This window comes from Nyctibius grandis, chromosome 4 (genome assembly GCF_013368605.1).
Source record: "Nyctibius grandis isolate bNycGra1 chromosome 4, bNycGra1.pri, whole genome shotgun sequence".
Taxonomy (NCBI): Eukaryota; Metazoa; Chordata; class Aves; order Nyctibiiformes; family Nyctibiidae; genus Nyctibius; species Nyctibius grandis.
The window spans coordinates 70,754,178-70,767,492 of NC_090661.1; the positions used below are offsets into that span (position 1 = coordinate 70,754,178).

The following is a 13,315-nucleotide window of genomic DNA, read 5'->3' on the forward strand; positions in this document are numbered from 1 at the left end:
ACAAAAAGTGTGGGTGTTTTGTTCCCTCCAAAGGAGTGGGATTCCAGGACAGAAATGGCAAGAAACTGAGCTGCTTCTCTTAGGTGCCCTGTGTTGGGCTTGCTTGTGGTAGCAGGGTCTGCAGGCTCAGCATGACCTTTCTGGCTCTGTTCCAAATGGCTTTTTTTCCTTGGAACAGTGTTTCTTTGGTCAGTTTGTATTATATGACAAGTATTTGAACTGAGAATGAGAAGTATTCTTAAACCTTATTTACTAATATGTAAATAGCTGTATGTATTACTTGAATGATACTAGTAAATACTTAGTGTTATACTTTTAATTCATGAGATAAGATACCCAATGTTAACGGTAGTGTTCTGGCAAACGTAACCCTCCTCTCTTCAGCACAAATGCACTGCCAAGAAAAATTTCTTCTGTGGTGCAGGAACTGATTATATAATTTCAATACCATAACAGTGAAATGGGTAATATTACGCTCTTGCATTATACTTTAAAACACATGGTTTCAAAAGTGCATGTAGATACACACATGATGTGTATATGTAATAATGTATGTCCTTTCCTGTTCTTAAATTTCCCCAGGTATATGTGGAATTTGATGACCTTGAATGGGAAAAGCGAGAATGGGTTAAAGTTTATGAAGATTTTGCAACCTTCTTGGTGGAGTACCAGCTGGTCTGGGCAAAAAGAAAGGACCCAAGCCAGACTCAGGGATCAAAGATCAAACAAATTCAATGGCCTGCATTGGTAAGATACTTGAGCAATTGCATTTACTAAACTATTTTAATCTTTTTAATTCTGTCCTCCTTAGGAAACTGTCTAGGTTACTGAAGTGGTGGTAGAAAGTGGTGAGCATGGATGGGGAGGAGGGTAAGAGAAGGATAAGAAAATACTAATAAAGCATGTTTGTGTTGAAAGGGCGGGAGTGATGTGATAATAGTCACTCATCTTCCTTTTTGAATCAAATTAGAGCACTGCAAAACTAGTCTCTGAGTGACGTAATAGAACTAATGGCACTTCACATAGTCAAAGCATCTTACAAATACAAACTTAGCAGCAACACATTTTACTGCTCTGTGGAGGATTGAAACTAAGGTGAAAAATAAACCCTTAAGCTTGCGATACCTTCTTTGTGGGAGCTGTGTGTATCTAGAATTCAGGTCAGAGTTCAGAAAGATGAGAAAAGTGAGCAAAGATCAATAAAGTGAGTGATAATTGCTTGCCTGTTTATGAGATGATACTTGTGACTCTCGTTCTTTCTGGATTGATGCCCAAACATTAAAGCTGCTAAGGAGCTTGTGTCTGGTTTTGACATGCCTTTAGATAGACCTGATGAATACTAAGGCTCTGATGAGATAATCTAATGAGCAATAAACATGTATTCCTTTTTTCTCCAAAGAAACTAGTAGTGCTGTCAAAGTCTTCAGAAGAGCCAAATAGATATGAGATTTCAGGAACCTACTATGTTGGGTGGTTTTGCTTTGTAGAGAGTTGGGGAAGATTTCTCACAGACTGGCAGGTGAAAGGGAGCTCCAACAAGTTGGTGAAAATAGTGAAGGGAAGTCTTAGATATACTTGATGTTAAGCTTAGTATCTGTGACTTTAGTCTTGGGTTTTTAGAAATTTGTAATCGTAATGAATTTAGATGATCATATTTTTTTTTTTCCTCCAGACTTTAGCTGTGTCTGTGTTTTATTTAAATATTCCCTTTATATTTTCATCTCTGAGCACTTGGTGGACTTTCTGAAATGCTGTCGCGTGATTATTTTTCTGGAGCTGTGATTGGAACGGTCATGCTGAAGGTCATGAAGCACGCTGTTCAAGAAAGCTTAGTGGTGGAAGAGATGCATAAATGGTTTAGGATGGACTTACCTTCTCTTCAGTTAATATTCCTACTTGACTCACCTTGTATGTTTGTGCTAATGTGCTTGAGTAAAGCAAGCTAAATTTCTGGATATACAGGCTGTTTTGTATACTTGCTTGTACAGGCAAATTTTCTGTTTCATATTAGTATATCCTTGAGCAAGAATTTTTAGTTTTAGGGAGTTGTGTCATTTGTTCTTGGAAGCCACCCATCTCTCCTTGATTGAGGTGGGTATTTTAAAATCTGTTAGCAACTTAGAACTTGGTATCTAAGTACTCTGCTAATTTACATGCTTTTAATCTCACCGTTTTGGATAGAGATCCTTCTGGGGTTTAGAAGGGGTGTATTTCTAGAAACTAGTCTAGTCTGACTGCTGATCCTGTCCCTAAGTTATTGTCTGTCTTTGCTAACGTGTGAAAATGTTTTAGTCTCACCTTTCTCTCAGTAGAGCCTTTCAAACTTGTGCTGATCCAGCAGAAGGCAGAAACACTTTTTTCCTTCCATCTCCATCTTATAATTTTTTTTTATTCTTGTTTTAATGTTTACGTTGTTGAGGTAGTTGATAGGCCTGAGAATGAAGGTTTGCAAATGATCTGCGTCCTGCTTTTACAATTAAAAAATTGAAATCACATAGTCCAAAATGGTGCTCAAATAGCTTGTCATGTCACAGTTTCCAGATGTGTAAGATGACAAGTTCTCAGCATTTGTACTTGGCCTGCCTGCAAATGTTCTAGCAATTGTTTTCTGAGTCAAACCCTCTAGTAATCCATTCCAGAAAATCCATATTTGAGGGAAAGTGCGGATACAGGATATTAACTCTAGTTAGACCAGGTTCCTTCCATAGTTCCTCCCAAAGTTCTGCTGTCTATCAGTAGTTGCACTGAGCACACCAGGCCTTGGGGAACAGGGAGAGTGCTCTAATTGCCACAATACTTTTGGGTTTTGTTTTCAGACTATCTGAACACTGGTGTAGTGGAGTGGATGATCTCTGTGAAGGTTTGGTTTTGTTTTTTTTTTTTCTTTTTAATCAAAACAACACTTACTAAAAATGGGAAAGCAATGGAAAAGGTGGTAAAAAATTTTGATTTGCCAAACAGCATTAGGAGTATCTGCACTTTTATGTTAAATCCTGAGTGTGGATGTGATAATGCACACTGGAAAAGCTGTCTTGCTGTAGTTCTTAAAGGAAAGGTCTCAATCTTTCCCATGCATGCAAACTATATTGAAAAAATAATTCATGTACTTGACTATCTTGTCTTCATATTAAACACCAAAATAAAAGTTCTGGTACAGCTTTATTTTGGATGCTAACGTCTACGCAACAAAGCAATATTTAAGTATATTTTATGTAGTCGTTCTACAGGATCTTTGCCTTTAGTGGAGCAAATGGAAAGTGCTTGTTTATGTAGATGGTTATCACCTTCTGTTCTTCTCTGACCAACGTACTCTATGTTTACTGTATGGTATTCAAACCTGATCAGAAAACAAGGTCTGTAATTTCCTGTGGTGCTTTCTATGGGCAGTCATCAGTCTGGTATTTGTGTACTTCACAATTACTGATTTATTCTGTTACTCAATTGTGTGATACAATGTAACCTCCACTTTATAGATGAAACTGCTAGAACACAGATTGGTCACAAACGTTTGCTATTTTGAAATGCCTGGATGCCTCAGGTGTAGCTGTTGTTGAAAGCCCAGCGTCACTGACCTCATGTAGCTGTGCTTTGAGATTTTAGGTGCTGAGAAAGTGATGAAATGAGAAGTACCACCTCTTTCTCCTTGTTTAGTAACTCAGTAACAGAGGAGGGATAGATTATCCCCTGAATTCAATTTCTCTCTCATGATGAGATTATCGCTTCTTTTAGTAGAGTTCCTGCCTCAGTCATGCCGAAGGTGAAAAGTTGACTGTAGGTGAGCCTGGAGTCCTGTTGGCACCAACGTGCTGCATCGTATCAGATACCTGTTTCTGGGCCACTGTGCAAGTCTGTCAAAGAGAGAGAGGAAGTGTAGTGCCTCAGCTCGCTCATGCTGTCATCAAATGCTTTTCTTTCTTGTGAGGTGATTTTCTGGAAAGAGCGGAGAGCTGCTTGGCTGCCTGGTATAATTGGAAATCACCCTGCATATTTACAAGTATAGAAGAAAAGACTGTCAAGAAGCATAAAGAATGGCAATGGTGATAAGTGATGTCAGCATAAATGTAGCCTAGATATTAGGGAAGAGAGTGTTTGGTAAACAATGCGTGTTGTTTACTTCGAGTAATGGAGATGCTTTACAGATGTCAATGCAGAAGAAAACTCCTTGCCAAAGGGGTAGCATAGGAAAAAATGAAAGTATGGATTTCAAAAACTTGAAAAGTGTAAGCAGTGGAAGTGAGTCGTGTGTCTTTCCACATTAAGGGATTAAGAAAAGTAGACTGGATAAGGTGTTGAAATTGAAGGCATCAGCTTAGTTTGGTAAGCAAGGGGTGTGTTTGTGTCACAAAGGTACAAAAAGAGGGAAGTGGTGGGCTAGGAGAATTACCAGTACTTCAAAAATGAGGCAAAATGGATTTTTGAATTCCTCAGGAAACAACTTTGAAGCAATTGAGATGATGGATAAAAACTTTTGATCTGTGGGTAGATAAGAATAGTTGTATTTTAGGGGGAGTAAATTAATCTCCCTGATGTGGAAATAGTTTGGGTACTAGGATGTTAGAGATCAGTGACAAAATCATGCCTATGATACAGTTCAGTCTGAAGTCTTAGGAGTATGATGGTATCCCCTCAGCAGCCAAGAATGGAGATGGAAGTAAGTGTGTGGGCAGGGTGACAAATTGGACCCAAGGTTTTAATGTGGACAAAACAGAATGCTTCTGTGAGCTGTCAGTTTGAATTTAATTACTGTCTCTCTAATTGAATATTAAAATGTCTAGAAATAAAGTGTAGAGGGAGAAAAAGAGAGGACTAAGGACAGAAGCTGCTGGGTTTTGGAAACTTCAATAGTGTGCTGAAATGAAAATTTATCATGGAAATTTTACAGACAGAAATGAAAGAAATTTAAGACAGGCATTTTAAGGGGCACGTTCCATCATCTTGGAAAGAAAATAAGGGAAGAATCATAGAATTGTTTTGGTTGGAAAGGACCTTTAAAATCATTGAGTCCAACCGTAAACCTAACACTACCAAATCTACCACTAAACCATGTCCCTCAGCACCACATCTACTCGTCTTTTAAATACCTCCAGGGATGGTGACTCCACCACTTCCCTGGGCAGCCTGTTCCAATGCTTGACAACCCTTTCAGTGAAGAAACTTTTCCTGATATCCAATCTAAACCTCCCCTGGTGCAACTTGAGGCTGTTTTCTCTCGTCCTAAATTGCTAAAGAAGAGTAATTGAAAATGCAATTAAGATTAAAGGAGTTTAAGATGGATAGATTATGGCAAGTTTGTACTTTCAGAAAAAGGACCTAGGAGAATACAAGAGGTAGGAAAGAAAAGGATTGGAACTGGAGATAAGGAAAAGTGAATGCATTGGATGGGAGCACGTATGAGAAACTTCTGCACTTGAAACAAGAAAGGAAGAGAGTATTGGAGAACAGGGGAAGGAAAAGTGTTATTTTATTTTGGCCTTTTCCTTTTGGAAGAAACTGGCAGGCTTGTGCAGCGTGGATGTCAAAGGAGGAAACAGTTTGACTCAGGTTAGTATGATGAAAAACAGGACTGGGGAATGGTGCATTTAGGTAGCAGGACAGAGCTGGGTGCCTGAGAAGGTTACGTACAGGCTTGGGTGATGGGTCAGGGGTTTCACGTGTTTTGCTGGGCATGGCTTGTTTTGTGGCGTATTGTTGCCTGTTATACGTATAAATAAAACAGTGCTGCTTGTGAATTCATTATGAATTCCTATGTAATAAATCAGAAGAATCCATACTAATTCTGTTGGATTGCATGTGGAGGCAGTGCTTCGCTAGCTTTACAGTACTCACCTTGTCAAGCCAACAGCTTAGCCCTGTGGTCTCAATTAATACAAAGGTCTGCAATAACTGTATCACTCCCAGTTTCGGTGCTGGCATACAGCAAGAACTGATTCTCCTGCAACTGTATATTTCTGAAGAGTATATATAAAAACTAAAATATGTTTCATGAGGAGATCCTGAATATGCTTGTCTCCTAAGGTAGGGTAGCTGCAGGAGCAACTCAATACCACCCCTACCCCTCCACCACCCCCCACCAGTAAAAAAGAGTGTGTGTCTGTTTGCCAGTCTCTTTTTCTTGGAACAAGTGAAGTCATTGCTAAACCAGTGGCTTGAGAGCAATCTTTCCTGGGACTCTGTCCAGGGCTCTGCAAGAATATAGAGCTTTAGCCAGGCTTATAACGAAACCAGGGACAAAGAGTGGGTCTTCTTTGGCAATGACTAACTCTTTTCTACTGTGAGAATCTGGAGCTGATTTACGGTGGACGGTGCCAGTGGCACCTGTGGGACTGTGGGCCTTCAGTCTGACTATCATGCTAATGAGGAGTTCATCTTGTGGAAGAATGAGATGAGGTTTGTCCTGGGTGGTAGTGGATGCATTTTTTCTGGTTAGATGTAAATGAGCCCATATGTTCATGTGCTGACTGCATGTTAGGGTACTGGGTGATAAAGTACAAGAGTAGAAGTGTTCATGGACACGTGGAGGATAGACTTGTCCTCTGACCTTATGTAGCCTTTTCCCCCCTCCCTCCCTTGCCCCTCTGTCCCAGCTGTCAATTGGAGAAGCCTTTCACTTGACCGCATTCTGCTTCAGCTGCCTTCATTGTGTTGGATTATAAAGCAAATACTTATAAAGTGCCAGTTTATTGGCATTTGTGTCACGATTAAAGAAGAAACTGTACAGATTAAACAACAAGCTTCTGTGGAGCTTCCAGAGATTCTTGAGACAAATCAGATTCTTTATTATTGGCATGAAGATGGAAAGTAGAACAGGTCTCTTATTCATTCCTGTTTATACCGTGACCCACTACCACTTTTTCACTCTCTTGAGGATTTGTTTTCTTCCTTGTCTTGATGGTCTAATTTTAGCATTTCTGAGTAAGTTTCTCTTTTATATGCTGGTCCCATGGATCAGAGTGATCCCCTTGAAAGTCAGGAGTTTCTGTAGGTGCTGCCAACGTTCCCCCTGCATATTCAGTTACTTCACTGCAGCCTGTTCTCCTCCCTCTACACAATGAAAAATAGAGGTTTACGCTGCCAGATACTGTGATTAAATCCTCAGCAGACATTCAAAATACTCTAGCAGTGAAAAGAAATAAGTTCACAAAGGATTGCTGTGTATATGGAGAGCAAGGCAGAGAGAAGGCTCAGTCTCCTGAGTCCTAAAAATAAGTAGAAACTTTGAGGATATTTCAAATTTGAGGGGAGGAAGTGCTGTAGCTTCCAGGGAAAACCATCAAAATCTAATAGTGGATTTTTTCAGCTTCTCCATTCCCTGCAGCAGAATTCTAGTGCTTGTGTACCTTGCTAATCTGGGGTAAAGATGAGATATGTACAACAGAGGAGAAAATGCTTGGAAACTGTCAGCTGCTTGGAAAAGATTTAAGACACTTTAGAGCTTGGGGAAGAGAAAAGTTAAGTAACTGACTCAGCAGAGCATAAATGACCTGATTTTTGCTGCATTGTGAAAGACAGTAACATGCAGAAACAGCACTTGGAGATGGTTCAAAGATTACTTTGCTGTAGAGTACGTTACTGTAATATTCCCACAGAACATAAATGTCTCAAGCAGTACCACATCCTGCCTGCGTACTTTGGCACTTGCTTTTTTAAAACTACTGCTTACTGGGAGCCACTGCTCTTCACACAGCCTTCTAAGCAGAGGCCATTACCTTCCCAGGACATGCCCCAAATGAACAGCAATAAACTGAAATCTGCCTCCCCAGATGCTCCGTTGTGAAATACGGGTGTTGTCCTGTGGCTTCCCACGCTGGAAATGAGTGACGGAGTGGGAAGCCTCGCTGCAGTGCTGACTTGTATGTGGACCTGGCACTTTACACTACTGCATGGTTTGTGCCAAAGTTTTCTGTCTCGAGGTGTTGGTTAATGGCAAGCTTGTACTTAATTTTTGGTTTTTACTTTCTTCTTGTTAAACTTGCACTTCTAAGCAATGGAGACCCTTTTTATTTGAAAGGATTTAGTTTTGTAAAAGCATACTTCCATATATAAAATACATAAAATATTTTTTGTAGTTAAGTGCTATGCTAAGAATTGTTTTTAATGTCAAATTAATTTACAGGAGTGCTAGAATTCCAAGCAAAATAGAGTATTTTCTAGACTTTAGCCTTAAAATAACAGTAAGCACAAGTCATCTTGATCATACGGGCCTGGGAGTTGCCATTTTGGCAGCTCCTCCAGAGAAAGCTGCTTTAGTATGTCACAACATCCTGGAGGTCTCTCTGCTTCAGGTTCTTTCCTGCTGGTAAAGCACTTCTCCTCGTTCTCTGAGGATTATGCTAATTAAATAACTAGATATTGTTTAGCGCCCTTCAGCTGCACCACTAAGTAGTACTCCCAGCTGAGTGTGCCTCTGTCACTTGCACCTGTTCAAAAGACAGACAGCAATGAAATGCTGGTAATAATTTGTATATGTTTCTGTAAAAGATAGGCACAAAGCTTCTCAAGGTTGCATATTCAAGCTAGGCAGTTAGAGCAGAGCAGCCACAGTTGCAGGGAGCTCAGTGCAGGATAACTGCTTGCATAGTGATGTTATAGCTGGCGCTGAAACCTGTGTTGGTTCAGTATATGTTATACTCCTGTTGGTACCCTGGTCAACTAGACCCAAGTTAGCGTATGTGTATCCAAACTGCATTCACACTTCCAGCTTCAGTGATGACCTACTCTGTAGCTTCATCAGGTATAAAAGCAAAGAGCTATTCTGGGTCCTCTGGAATTGACTGGGAAGTCTTTAAGTCTTTTTTTTTTTTTTTTTTTTTTTTCTCCCCATAGCATTTGTGAAAACAAATTTTCCATTTGTGCTGAAGAAAACAATTGCATTTTAGCTCTCTAGATCATCTGAACTTCTTCAATGAACTCAATTTGGAAATACAGTGGTGAGCAGAATATAGGCATGTGGATGCAGTTGGTTATGTCAGCACAGTATTTTGGAAATTCAACTTCCAGAGCTTGGTCTTTGGAAGAATGACTGAATGCGTGCAGTGCCTTTTGTGTATCTCCATCAGTCTGGTCACTCACAGTCTTTGTTGCTGTTTCTATAAGGTATGACTTACATTATAAATATATACATTGTACGTATGTGTGGGTATATATTTATAGATGTGTCTGTACATAGAGATATACAGACAAATATATTTTTCTCTATATATTGAAAAAAAAAAAATCTCCTGACCTATACCTGCTGAGAGGCTGTACGGTGAGGGAAGAATGTCAGCGTGGTACTTGTCCTCCATCCGAATGGTGGCTGTCCAGAATGAGGAAGGCTGTGCCAGAAGACCCATCCACAGGCAACTGCTTCGTGTTTTTCTTGTGATAGTAGGGAGGAGCAGCTGGGCTTTACACCTGTCAAATCCACTTGGCAGCTAATTTCGAGAGCCACCCACTGTTAAAATCTCCACTGCTGCTTCTGTGCGTTAATGACTTGTCAGCTGTGCAATACTAAAGCACTGCTCTCTTCATGCTGACTTGAGTAAGATGAGTTATGGTAGGCAAAATTAGAGTTTTATGAGTTTCTTGTTCTCCTTTCCTAGAATTGCAGCAGCTTCTTCTGGGTTTCATTATGAATCCTGTGATGTGCTGTAGGAAGTCTCAATATCCACCTTAAACGTATAACAGCATGGAGAACCCACACAAAAATGCAAAGCACCTTTTTCTGAAAGAGTATTTCAGTAGTTTGCACATTATTGCCTGGATACATATGGCCTTGTGTGAATAGAGTCTGTTCTGCAGCTGAGATGTAGGAGCTTCAGGTGACATTAATGTCTGGATGAAGTAAAAATGTTGCAGTCAGGGCCAAACACCGTGTTTTGCTAGCTTAGGGTAAAATGCTCAGTACCTTAGCATTTTGCAAGGTACTGAGAATCTGAAGAAAGCTTTTTTGATGGCGCTAAGGAAGCATATACTTCAGCTCCACCTGAATTTTGGTTACGGGCATATGAACAAGGCAACTGTGGCTTCCAAGGTCTCCTTTTCTATGGAGTGACTCCACAGAGCTTTTTTGTCATGTCATGATTGCACCGTGGTATTTTAGCTTCTCAGTCTACCACAGAACTGGCACCCATGAAACAATATTCTATTGATTTCCAGAAGTTCCTTGTAGTGCTTTACTACTTTTTACAGCAGTGGCAGCAGGTCTTGTCACTGGGTATGATCTTTCACAATTTTGAATAAGCAGAGTAAGTGATGGTGGGGGATCTTGTGTTGCTAGATTCAAAAAGGGAATTGGCAACATGGATTGGGGAGAAGACACAGAGGGAAGACTTTTTAGTCCTTTGAGCCCTTGTGGTGTGGAAAAGGGTGGTAATATTTGGGATAACAAGGAAATTGAATTGAAGAAAGGATAGTTTCTTCACCTCATGGGGTGAATGTGTTACTACTGTCACTGGTTAGGCTCTTGGGAGGAAAAGGTTGTCTCCTTTATGTGATTTTGACAGAACCTGGAAAAAAAAAAATCTTCTCACCTCTGCAGCCAGGAATTGGAACTCACTAGAGCTGTGGTAGTAATTTTTAAAGCGCTTCTGTTTTGTGAACAGGTTTTAACCAAAACAAAACCCGAACTTCCTTTCATCTCAATCTGTTACGGATGTGGTTTCACACTGAATTTAGCCAATCTCTCACTGATGCTGAAAGGGACAGTGCTACTGCCTCCCCTTTTTGATACTTTGGCTTAAAACCCCCTCGATTTCAGTTAGATCTGCAAGCTCTGTCCCCTAGGCTGTGTACACACACTCACACTCCCCCCACCATTACACAAAAATATTCTATGTTACAGTTTACACTAAGCTCTTGTGAACCAAGCAGGGATATAAGTGAGAATGAAGTGCTATTGTTTATTACTATTCTGCATCGTCTGTACTTGAATAGTATTGATCACTTCTGGTTTATTGTATATTTTGATTTCATTCTGTCATTCTGTGCTCTCAGGGCTCTGCATTTGAAAAAGATTTTGAAGTGAGATCTCAGTAGTTAGCTCCTGTTAACGGAAACTTCCTTTGCTGGCAGGTGTTGCAGGCCTTCACTTATTCTAGAACAGACTAAATCAAGTATTTGGAGCAAAAGATTGTCTTTTTTTCCCCCTTCTTTGTCATAGATGCTAAAGAATTATAAATGGGCTCTTCATGATACATTAATCATGAACAATCTGTTTTCATATATGGCAGTTTCTTGAGGACCATGAAAAGCTACATTTCCACAGCAACCTCATATACCACTTAAGTTCTAGCAATGATTTGATGTTGTACATCTAGTATGTTTACTTTTTAGATTTATCTTAACTTTAAAGGAGAAAACTGAACATAGGAAAGAAGTTCAGGAACAGCCTGTCAGCTTCAGGTATGTAACCTGCAGGAGGAGGCTAGCTGGGGTAGAATCTATATATCTTTAGTGTCCTAAAATTTCTTGTAACTTCATTTTTTGACAAAGTGACTATAATTTTTAATTCTCGAAAACAAACTCTTAAGTAGTAAAACCAGTATGTCCTCTATTCTGAGCTTCACTGTTGTAACAGCGGTCTCCTGAAGTACTTGCAAGTTCCTTTCAGGTGCGTGTTTGTATGGGAACACCTCTTACTTTCTCAACTTCCAAGTTGCAGCATTTATGCGGACACGGGTTTCATCGGCGTTTCTGAAGCCCTTCTCAGGTTTGGTGGCTCTGCACGTGCCCCAGCTGGGCAGGAGAAAGGGAAATGTTGGCTGGGCGCAGGTCATGCCACTTCTGACAAGAAGAATTAAGATGTGATTAGGCAGTAACTACAGGCTAATGGGAATTGTGAGGGAGTATTGATGGGGAGAGAAGGATAGAGGAGGAAGCTGCTGGAGGCACAGGTTGATTTTTTTCTGCTGAGCAGTTTTTGGTTTTTTTTTTTTTTTTTAATAAAAACTATTTTTTTTTCTTTTATTTTACATGCCACATCCAATTGTCTGCGAGGGGTTCACAATCCAGTCTCTCTGTGAGCACGCAGAGGCCAGGGCTGGGAAGCATATTGTTTTACCACTTCCTTTCTCGTACCCTCGGATTAACATCCTTCCAGCTGCTGGCCAAATCAGGAAGTTGAGGCAAGGGCTGGGAAAGGCAAATGCACTTTCAATGACTTCTTAAAAGAAAAAGCAAGAACTTAAACCGAAGACGGTTATGTTTCTCTTCGCAACGTGTGTCCTGTTGGGATGACGTCAGTCAAACAAATGATGAACAACACTGAAACCGTTTAATTTTTTGAAATTCATCAGGTATTGAGAAACAAACACTTTGTCGTATCTGTGGTTTTACAACACTTCTGCTTTTCTACCCTCTGCTGCATGGAATATTCACATAAAGGGGGGAAGGACATACAGTGAAACTTGGTTTTACGTTTGATTTTTTTTTTCCTCTCTTATCTGTTCTTCCTTACAGTAAAGCTTGAGGTTACTTCAACAATAGTTACTTTAAGTAATTCTTTAAGATATTTTATCTTATTTAGTGTGCATTGCATGTTTAAAGCATTATTACATAAAATATCTTTAATATTGGAAAGTGAATCAATGTTAAGAACTGTAAATTTAGGGCTATATAAAGTCTTTAGGAACCAAAACAATTTCAGAAAAATATTCATTAGACTGACTTTGTAAGCAGTCAGAATAGTCTACTATTGATTAGGGAATGGGTATGTGTTTGAAAATAATATCCTTTAGCAGTAATTAATCTTTTACTAGAGAAACATGGCTGACCTCATCTAACCCTGAGTAGGTCTGACTTCTTATTTACAGATAGATGAATTATTAACACAATTAAGGATATAGTGTCTGTTTTTTGTCTGCTGACTGTCATAGGGTCTACACCAGTCATGGGTAGAAAAAAGTATTTTATTAAGCTTTTTGGTCTTTTATTAGCTGCTTTTGTGCTCTATTTTGATTGCTTTGTGGAAAAGATTTGGTCCATTAGTTAATCAATTGTTAGAAATTTACAGGAGACGTCTCCAAGATTCAATTTTCTTAACAGAACTGTTTTAAGAAAAAAATTAACTATTCTTATGTATCATTCTGAAAAATTCTTGATAGAGTATTTCAATTCGAAATTTCTCATCAATTTTGAGTATAAGGCATTGGGTAAGTACCTCATTTCTTTTAATAAATGATGCAGAATTATATTTCTGTTCATGGCTTTAGTTTCAGATGGCTTTGAAAAATTCTTATGTATTTCATTGAAGGGCTTTGCTGGGATTTTAAATGCATATACTGCATTGCTACAAACTATATTAGTACCATCACAATAAAATACTGATTTGTAGGGC

General features: G+C 39.4%; 1 protein-coding gene across 1 annotated transcript in view; it reads left to right on the plus strand.

Annotated features, from left to right (window-relative positions):
- Positions 1–643: 643 nt before the first annotated feature.
- The window catches only part of JMJD1C (jumonji domain containing 1C), a 110,007-nt gene continuing 97,335 nt past the window's right edge, over positions 644–13,315 (plus strand). Inside the window, exon 1 of the mRNA XM_068397426.1 lies at positions 644–747. The gene's annotated coding sequence lies outside the window, so the exon portion shown is untranslated. The remainder of the gene's footprint in view (positions 748–13,315) is intronic.